The sequence below is a fragment of the Saimiri boliviensis genome, chromosome 13, assembly GCF_048565385.1.
Source record: "Saimiri boliviensis isolate mSaiBol1 chromosome 13, mSaiBol1.pri, whole genome shotgun sequence".
NCBI classification, from domain to species: Eukaryota; Metazoa; Chordata; class Mammalia; order Primates; family Cebidae; genus Saimiri; species Saimiri boliviensis.
Window position 1 is genome coordinate 19,853,778 of NC_133461.1, and position 10,113 is coordinate 19,863,890.

Here is a 10,113-nt window from a genome sequence, read left to right on the forward strand (position 1 = left end):
TTAATCTGTTTCTGGCTCGCACATATTGTGCTGCGTGAATGAGCTTGTGTTGAATGCTCACCACCCTCCCTTCAGTTTCTATGTAAATCATTTACTTTCCTGGTGATGGCAAGACGCTTCTACGGGTCATGTGTGTAAGTGTGACACTGAAAATAGACACTGTGACTGTGGAATTGTTCCTCAGAGAATTGCTGCAGTGAAACACCAAGCCTTGTTCTACCCTAGTCTTTGATCAGCACAAAAACACACTGGATAATTGTACCCACAAAATAAAGCAGCATTTTTAGTGACTTTGCCTGACCTTAGCACGCTGATGGTAAACAAAGACAGGATTGTCAAGAGCAGAGATCCAACCTCCACACTGACATTTGGAAGCTGCCGGGCGTTCACCAGAAGCCAGCACTGCAGCCTTCGTTTCCACCTGCACACTCCACTAAGTCACCTCTCCTGGGTGGTCCTAATTTCATTCAAATACCTACTTTTTCCTCTGCTCGGGGCTGCTGACCCGGGGAGATGCGCCGGACAGTGGGTCCCTGGGATTCTGCGGCTTTGTTCATTGCTCTCCACCTCGCTCAATGGCAGACTTCCATAAGTGGCCGCCGCGCCCCCGTGTTCCCGCGATGTCCTGCAGGCTGACCCCCACTCCCTGACTGCCACGCAGACTGTTCCAGCCAGAGGGAGGGCAAGACCCAGCAAGGTGATGAACCTGCAGGAAGAAGACACGACAGCCACGCCTTCCCTCATCTCAGGACACCGAAACCGATGCTGAGAAAACCTGTGAAAAGCCGCGTGCTGAATATTTACATAGAAAAACATTTCACAATATTAAGGGTGGAGAACGATGCTCTAAGGATAAAACTAATGAAAAAGAAAATATCAATGGATTTCACTTAACTTGTCATCGTTATTTTTTAAATCATAAAGCAACCAAAATACTGAGGAAGATATTTGCAGCCGATATGGCTAAGAATTAATATTCTTTATACCCAGAATAAACTTTAAAAAGTGATAAGAACCTGGCTGGGCGCAGTGGCTCACTCCTGTAATCCCAGCTCTTTGGGAGGCCAAGGCGGGCACATCACCTGAGGTCAGCAGTTTGAGACCAGCCTGGCCTACAAGGTGAAACACCAACTCTACTGAAAATACAAAATTTAAAGAGCTTGCTAGACGCCATCAAGAGCGAGGTGGAGGCAGAGGCGGAGGAGCGGATGGCCGGGCTGTGCGCCAAAGCCGCGAGGAAGGCCGCGGAGGCGGCGCGGATGGGCAGGATCGTGGAGCTGCACTAGCGGATTGCGGGATTGCTGCTGAGCCCGGGGGACCGCGCTAGGCTGGAGCAGAGCGCAGCGTGGAATGTCCCGCGTGGAAGGCGCTGGGCAGCCAGGGAGGGGAGCGCAGAGCCGTGCTTTCACTCTTTTTTCATAGGTTGCCAACTGATGAACTGTGTTGACCTGATAAGGAGTCGTGGCTGCTTGGACAGGCTGATACAAGAGAGCCTTTCCTTTGGTCTCCCCTGTTTTTCTGCCTGCGTTTCTCCACTTAGCCACTAAATTTCCAGTACCACGCTGGTGGATGACTTCAGCATTAGATGGTCATGTGTATTTTTTGATTAATAAGTGCATTCAGTTTGGAAGAGACAGCTTTTCATTCACGTCCCACGTAAAGGAATAGGGCCTGTACACTATGCACGCTGCTGTGTGGTCATACTTGTTCCAGTGATTTTATTGTATTTTCAAAGTTTGGAAGTATACCCTTGTGCTTTGGTGTTTTTTTTTTTGTTTTTTTTTTTTTGTTTTTTTTTGTTTTTTTTATGCTTCTTGGAATTTGGGGACTCGTGAGAGACTGCAGTTAGAGTTCTACAAGTGAGAAGACACTACGAAGTTGCAGCTGCCAAAATCAAGAGCCCAAGTCCCAGTCAAGGTTGAGAATGCGACTTTGGATGAGATTGAGAAGGCCCCAGTGGACGGCTGGTCTGGAAGAGTGGCGGTGTGTGCATGTGAGGACCTCTGCAGACCACCGGATCAAAGGAGGAGAGCTGTTTTGGTGTTTTGTTTTGTTTTTATAGCATTTTGTTTTTTCCTGGAATGTAATTTTCCTATGGCATGTTAACTGGTGATCGTCGTGTAACCTGTCTGGTGAGCAATCTACAATTGGGATGAGTTCTTTCTAGGTACGTGTGTTTGCCAACTTTGGGGTCAACTTCGTTATGATGGAGTCTCTGCCACAAATGCATGTGACCTTTTCAAGGGCCCAGAGTGGCTGAGGAAGGAAAGCTTTAAGCTGGCCATGAGGATCCCAAACAGTCATTCCAGGCTTATATGATGACTAGCCTAAGTTATCAGAGCCCAGACTCCACAGGGACTAAAGTCAGAGCTGTGCCTTGTTATGATAAAGTTCATTTGCTTGGAAAAACACATGCTGAAAGCCAGTTTTTAGAATCATTATGCAGATGACCAAAGCAATTGGCCAGGAAAAAGTCAGATGAATAAACATTTTTCAAAATGAAAAAAAAAAAAAAAAGAAAATACAAAATTTAGCTGGGCATGGTGGTATGTGTCTATAGTCCCAGCTAGTCAGGAGGCTGAGGCAGGAGAATCTCTTGAGCCCAGGAGGCAAAGGTTGCAGTGAGCTGAAATCGCCCCATTACACTGCAGCCTGGGTGATGGAGGGAGACGGTCTCAAAAAAGAGAAGAGGGAGAAGAAGAAGGAGAAGCACGTAACTAACACACGCACGGAAAAGAGAGTGAAGAAGATGAACTTGCAAGAGAAAAATACAAGTGGCAGATAAACAGGAAAGTAAAACCCTCTTTGCCCATTTTTTGAAGATGTAAATTAAACCAGTGTATTCACCTATCAAACTGGTTCCAGTTTTTATAAAGGTAGCAGCTTTTGATGCTGGTGAGAGGGTAAAGAAACTCCTGAGAGTTTCCTACTGGCGGCAGGAAAAATGAACTTTTTAGGAAAACAACATCAAGTGATTTGAGAGTGATGGCCCAGCAATTGTACTCCTATGTGATTTATGCTAAGGAACAAACAGGACGTCCTGGGGAAGTCGCTGCAATGTCTGTAAGCAAGGCAGTGTCTCCGATACAAGGTTCATCTTCAGCGGTCCCCTGACAGCAAGGAACAGCAGTACCTTGGGATAGAATACATTTCTCAGTGGTCCTCAAACCAGTCACGCTGGGCATGGCCGGCCTTCCCCTTGAACACGTTCCCATTTTCTTGTTTCAGGTAAAACGGTGGGCTCGCATGGTGGCTCACACCTGTAATCCCAATACTTTAGGAGGCTGAGGTGGGTGGACCATCTGAGGTCAGGAGGTCGAGGCCAGCCTGGCCAACATGGTGAAACGCCATCTCTACTAAAAATACAGAATTAGCTGGGCGTGGTGGGTGCAGGCCTGTAGTCCCAGCTACTCGGGAGGCTGGGACAGGAGAATCGATTGAACCAGTGAGGCGGAGGTTGCAGTGAGCCAAAATTGCACCACTGCACTCCAGCCTGGGTGACGGAGCAAGACTTCTTCTCAAAAAAAAAAAAAAAAAAAGGTAAATGGTGATCTCCCTGTGTCTCAGTAGTCTGGCTGCTATAACAAAATACCATAGGCTAGGCGGCTTATACATCCCAGAAATTAATTTCTCATAGTTCTGGAGGCCGGGAAGCCCAGGATCAAGGTGCTGGAAGATTCGGTGTCTGGTGAGAGCCTACTTTCTGGTTCATAGATGGCACCTTCTAGCTGTGTCCTCACATGGTGGAAGGGGCGAGGGGGCTCTCTGGGGTCGCTTGCCTAAGCTACCTGACCCCATTCATGAAGGCTCTGCCCTCATGACAGGCACCTCCCAAACGCCCCATCTCTGGATGTCATCACATTGCAGGTGAGATTCCAACATACGAATTTTGCGGGGGAAACAAAAACACTCAGACCATAATATCCTGAAATAGGCAGCACTGGCCAGACAACGTGCAATGAACAAAATCGCGCAATGAATGAAATGTGATGGTGAAATGCAGTTGATGAGGGGACATTGATAAAACAGTACCGGCAGATCACATCCCACCCGGGTATCTCAAAGTCCGTACTCACAGACACACGGCCGCAAACGTGTCCAGGGGGAACATTCCAGCAGCACATCTGGCCACACTCCCACCAGACGAGGAGGAAGAATTTATTGTAAAAAGAGAGAGGGAAGGGGCCAAAAATGAAGTATTTCTGAATCTTAAAGTATCTACCAAAAGAGAAAAAGCGATGGTATAAATCATTTAGTTTGTCATAATGCCTTACGTTTTTCAAAGTGCTTCCATATCTGTTATTTCAAAATGAAATTTTTACACTAAAAAGAGATGACAGCTGGTGCCAGGCGCGGTGGCTCACGCCTGCAATCCTACACTTTGGGAGGCCGATGAAGGGGGATCACTAGAGGTCAGGAGTTGGAAACCAGCCTGGCCTGCATGGTGAAACCCTAAAATTAGCCTGGTGTGGTGGTGCACGTCTGTAGTCCCAGTTACTAGGGAGGCTGAAGCACAAGAATCACTTGAGCCCTGGAGGCAGAGGTTGCAGTGAGCTGAGATCACGCCACTGCACTCCAGTCTGGCCACAGAACGAGACTGTCTCCAAAAAATAAAAAAGGGGAACAGTTGGTTTTGAATATATCTGATTTACAGTTGGAGGGAAACAGGGCACAAAAATGTGGAAACCCACAGAATGAGGAACTGTTAGCCCAGCTGGAAGTAAACCGGGGGTCTCCTGAATCCGTCTGTTCTCCCAGCCTTTCTTAGCACATGGTACTGGGAACAAAAAGCCTAAACACGCACCGTTGCCGGCTCAAATCTATCTGTGAACAAGCCCCCCAACCCAGGGAGAAATGCAATATAAGATGGAAATATACAATTGAAGCCCATAGTCTGGGGAAACATGCCATCTGAAACTGAAAGTAAGAAGCAGCAAGTCAGGACACAGCCGCCGAGCGCTGGAAGAAATTGTGTGTGAAGATGTTGCTGGTAAGACTAGCGGGCTGTCCCCAATTCTACAAGCCTCAGAACTACCTGGAGGGCCTGTTGGCTCTCCGCCTCCCTCCCTGCAAGTTCCTAATCCAGGAGGTTTGAGATGGAACCTGACTTTGCCCTTCTGACAAGTTTACAGGTGCTCCTGCTATGAATCCCAGGACATGGTTAGAAATAAGACCTGGAGCTTCTCGAATCTCCACAAGCGACGGGGACATGGTTTTCCTTGTTTGTTAAATGGGGATGGTAATAGTACCTAGCTCCTAGGGCTGTCATGAGAACTCTGATGCAATTATTGTCCTAAGGAGGACAGTGCAAGGCAGGCAGTAAGTTTAATAAATGTTGGGTGTTCCTCATCTTACACACCACATTGCCTAGTCTTGCATTCAGGAGCTAGTTTGAGCTAGCTTGCTGTGTGACCCTGAGCAAGTCACTGCACCTCTCTGGGTCTCATTTCCTCATCTGTGTAACAGTGAAGGGTGGTTTGGACATGATGTATTCTTTTATTATTATTATTATTATTATTATTATTATTATTATACTTTAAGTTCTGGGTTGCATGTGTAGAACATGCAGGTTTGTTAAATAGGTATACATCTGCCATGCTCATTTGCTGTACCCATCAACCCATCATCTAGGTTTTAAGCCCCGCATACGTTATGAATTTGTCCTAATGCTCTCCCTCCCCTTTCTCTCAACCCCCAACAGGCCCCTGGTGTGTGATGTTCCCCTCCCTGTGTCCATGCGTTCTCATTGTCCAACTCCCACTTACGAGTGAGAACATGTGGTGTTTGGTTTTCTGTTCCCGTGTTAGTTTGCTGAGAATGATGGTTTCCAGCTTCATCCATGTCCCTGCAAAGGACATGAACTCATCCTTTTTGATGGCTGCATAGTATTCCATGGTGTCTATGTGCCACATTTTCTTTATCCAGTCTATCATTGATGGGCATTTGGGTTGGTTCCAAGTCTCTGCTATTGCGAATAGTACTGTAATAAACATATAGATCCAATGGATTCTAATACCTTTTCCATCTCTAACAGTCAAGGTTCCTATGAGTCTGTGACCTGAGGTTTCTGAAATATCAAAAAATGCTGCTGAAAGATGAATAGTATGTAATTAATTCGGATTCTTAATGATAGCATGGTAAGGGTAGAAATAAGAAGGAAGGGTCATCTGTGTGTCCTCAGCCCCGGCCAACAGTGGGGGTGCTTGGTCTAGGTTACGGCAGGTCCCTGCAGGAGAGCTAGCAGCAGAATTTTTCATAATCCAACTCCATGTGCTCTGAACCAGTGCTCCCCAGAGTTGGTATCTGGGTTTCCAAAATAAACTCTTCCACTGAAAACGAAATGTACTGGCCAGCCAGAGCGCATCTGTTCCCTTCAGAAGTTCCATTTCTAATGTTAAAGGAATTGAGGGGCATTTTTGTTTGGGTTTGGTTTGGCTGTTTTGGTTAGTTGGGTTTTTTTTGTCAATCAACCACAGCCCAACTGTAAATCCTGCCATAGTAAACAAAGCTAAGAGGACGTCCAATCAGCCTTAAGTCATCAGCCTTAGGTGTCTGTGCTATGCTAGATTCCAGATCTACACGTAGAATAGGAAACCTTTATTGGAAGCCTCTGTTGAATCTGTTTTCCAGCAACTTCTCACCCCACCCTACCCTGACCTCTTCACTCTTTCGACAGGTCAGCTCAAGCCCTGTCTAAATTCCCCACTCTTCCTCTAGCCATGCTGAGCACTGCTCCTCCTCCTTGTATGCCCAGCCCCAACACTTGATGTGAGAATGGACATTTCTTTCCCAGCAGTGTTTCCTAATAGCCAGGCGTACACACTTTTCTTCATAACTAAATTATACATTTTTTGAAACGAGTAACTCCCAATAGTTTTGATCTCCCCAGCACATACAGGTGATGTCTCATACAAAGGCCAGAGAGAAAATTGCTCAATAAATAGTTCCTGAATTGAGAGCACAAAATGGTATTCTGTAAAATAGTTTTGATTCCTTTTGAATTCTTAGCCAGAAAGGCAATTCTGTGGGTAATTCAAGGGCTTACTATTAAAAGAGTTCCATTTTCCCCACTGGTGCTCAGGAAATCTGTAATAGAGAGTTGGAGGAGAAAAATTCTCCCCTGTGGTTCTAGCACCATTGTTCTGCTATGTGAGGCTAGTGATTCTTACAGGCAAAGCAAGGTGAAATTAGCCTCATAGACCATAGGAAAGAGCATAGTTTAAAGCTCATTGTAAAGGACTGTTCAGCATTGATTCTAAGCAGCTCAGAGCTCCTTGCTTTTGGCCACTGCAAACTGGGACAGTGTGATCATCATAAAATGTTATAAAGTCTCCAGCAAGACAGACTTAGAGTGAGTCCCCAAGAATGGAAATATGCAGCCCTTCAGTGTTTAAAGGAGAACTCTTAATAATGTATAGTCTGGATAAAATCAGACACAACTCAGTGTTAAACAGACCTTTAAAACAAACCCCAGGCTGGGTGCAGTGGCTCACGCCTGTAATCCCAGCACTTTGGGAGGTCAAGGCAGAAGGATTGCTTGACTCCAGGAGTTTGAGACCAGTCTGGTAAACTTAAGGAGACCCCATCTCTTCAAAACATTTAAAAATGGTGGTGCATGCCTGATCTCAGCTATATGAGAGGCTGAGGTGGAAGGATTGCCCGCACCCAGGAGATCGAAGCTGTAATAAGCCGTGATTGCACCACTGCACCCCAGCCTAGGCAACAGAGTAAGACCCTGTCTCAAAAAACAAACAAACAAACAAACAAACAAACAAAAGCAAGAACAAAAACACCTCAGCCCCTTCTTTTTCAGCTCTTGTGTGGTCCCTTGACCAGACAGATCACCTCTGCCTCACAATTAAACTTCAGCAGGATTATCTAACATTTGTCAAGCATGGTCTAAGAGCAGGGCTCTGAGCTAAGGGGCTGGGAGTCCCCATCAGCCCAACTCCCTGTCGTGTTAAAGGAAACTCAGATAAACTAGCCAGACTAGGAAGTAGGTATTAGGTAGTCTTTTGGGTTGAACTGTGTCCCCCAAAAAGGTTCAAGTCCTAAGCCCCAGTACCTGCAAATGTGACCTGATTTGGAAATAGAGTCTTTTTGTAACTGTAATCAACTTTAAAATGAGGTTAGGGTGGGCCCTAAATCCAGTATGATTGGTGTCCTTACGAGAGGGAAGTTTGGACACATGGGGAAGAATTCCACATGTGGGCGGAGGTAGAGGTTCGAATGATGAGGCTACAAGCCAAGGAGTGCCAGGAAGGGCCGGCAACCACCAGGTGCACGGAGAGGGGCAAGGAACCAGCTCTCCTCCCGAGCCTCCAAAAGGAACCAACCTCATCAACGCTGTGACTTAGGATGTTTAGCCTCAAGAACTGAGAGAATGAATGTCTGTCATTCTAAGCCACCCAGTTTGTGGTCGCTTGTTACAGCAGCACTAGGAAAGGACTATTAGTGACACCAAAATGCATGGGTCTGAATTTTTAGAAAAATATCTCATAAATTGCGTTTTGTAATCACCACATCCAGGTTTGATCCAGGCTCCCAGCATTCTAGTGTTACATATGTTTATTCTTAGAAGCGCACGTGAAATCTGTTGGGTGAAATTTTATAACATTCCATGACAATAACCGTGCAGTGTTTTGCCCCTGCCTTTGGCCAAAAGCAGTTTTGTTCTACCCTTCCAGGATCGTGCTCTCCCTCTGCAGAACTGGGGCGTGTTCTCTTGGCCCTCCCAGCTTTCCTCCTCTGGGTGAGTGCAGTCTGTGCAAACAGCTTCCACCTGGCACTGCCGAGCGGGTTGTCTCACATCTGTAGAGGAATATTGGCAACTCCATCAAAGAGCTTTAAGGAATAGCTGACAAATCCTTTCCAGATGGGGACCTTTTACCCTGGGCAAAGACCTCCAATTTCTATCCGCTGCCTCTGTGCCAGAGCTGGAAAAATGCCTGGGCAGCAAAGACTAAATTCCCCTAATCCATCCACCCATGTCAGCTCAGCTCACGACAACCAGACCATTTTCTTTTTCTGATTCCTCAAAGAGGATCTCCATCTTGTTTCTCCTTGAATGCTACTTTTTCAAAAAATCTTTTTATCAATGGCATTTATTTCTAATATTTTATTTTATTCTAATGTCAACTCTGGCTAGAAAGCTTAGCATTAGTCTGAAAAGTTAGGCTAATTAAGAAATCTCTTAAATAATACAGACTATTAACTCAGTGGACTGACAGAGTCACTCACTTGAAATGCTAATTTAATAGTAACTACAGATTTATCTTTGTTTCTAGGATATTTACAGCTTATCCAACAAGAATTGAAATTTGAATTTGATTTGTAACAATTTATTGCTTTTTTAAACAGCACACGAAATACCTAGCTAGATATATACCCAAAGCTATAGGAATTGTCACAAATGCAGAGGACCGTTTAAGGGTTTGCCAACCAGCTGCAATATCAAGACTTTAAAGGAGAACTCTTAATAATGTATAACTTTATTATGTGTTAGTTATTCTCTGGATGACCAGAATAAATATAAAAAACACTAGTGGCAAAAATCTAAGCTTAAAACTCTTGCTTTGAAAACTCTGAAAGACAGAGGAAGTCAAATCGGCTTCTGTGGAGACTAAAGTGTATTCCTTCTGCATAGCTAAGGGAGAAGTGATTAGAAGGGCCATAGAGAGAGCCAGGCAGAGCCACCCCTCACTGTACAGAGGAAGAGACTGAACTTGGGGAGATTAAGTGATTGGCCCAGGATCATACATCTGGGAGGTGACAACCAGAACCACATGCTGGGCTCTTAACACTAATCCATTACAACATGTTGACTGCACACAGGCCTCATCAGAATGGCCTCTGGATATGGCAGGTGGCAGATAGCCACACATGGGCCTGGCCTCAGAACACTCATAACAGGGAAACCAGACACCACCCACCTCCTTACTTCAGCCTAACCAAGCAGCTGTGGGCGAGGAAAGACTGTTTAACTTTACACTTTTGTTAAAGATTCGGCTCTACCTCTTCCTTATTGTCTTCCTCCCCACCCACTCCATCACCATTCCACCATCTTCACTCCTGAACCCCTCTAACCTCCACTATGCTCAGTTTATTGGCTTG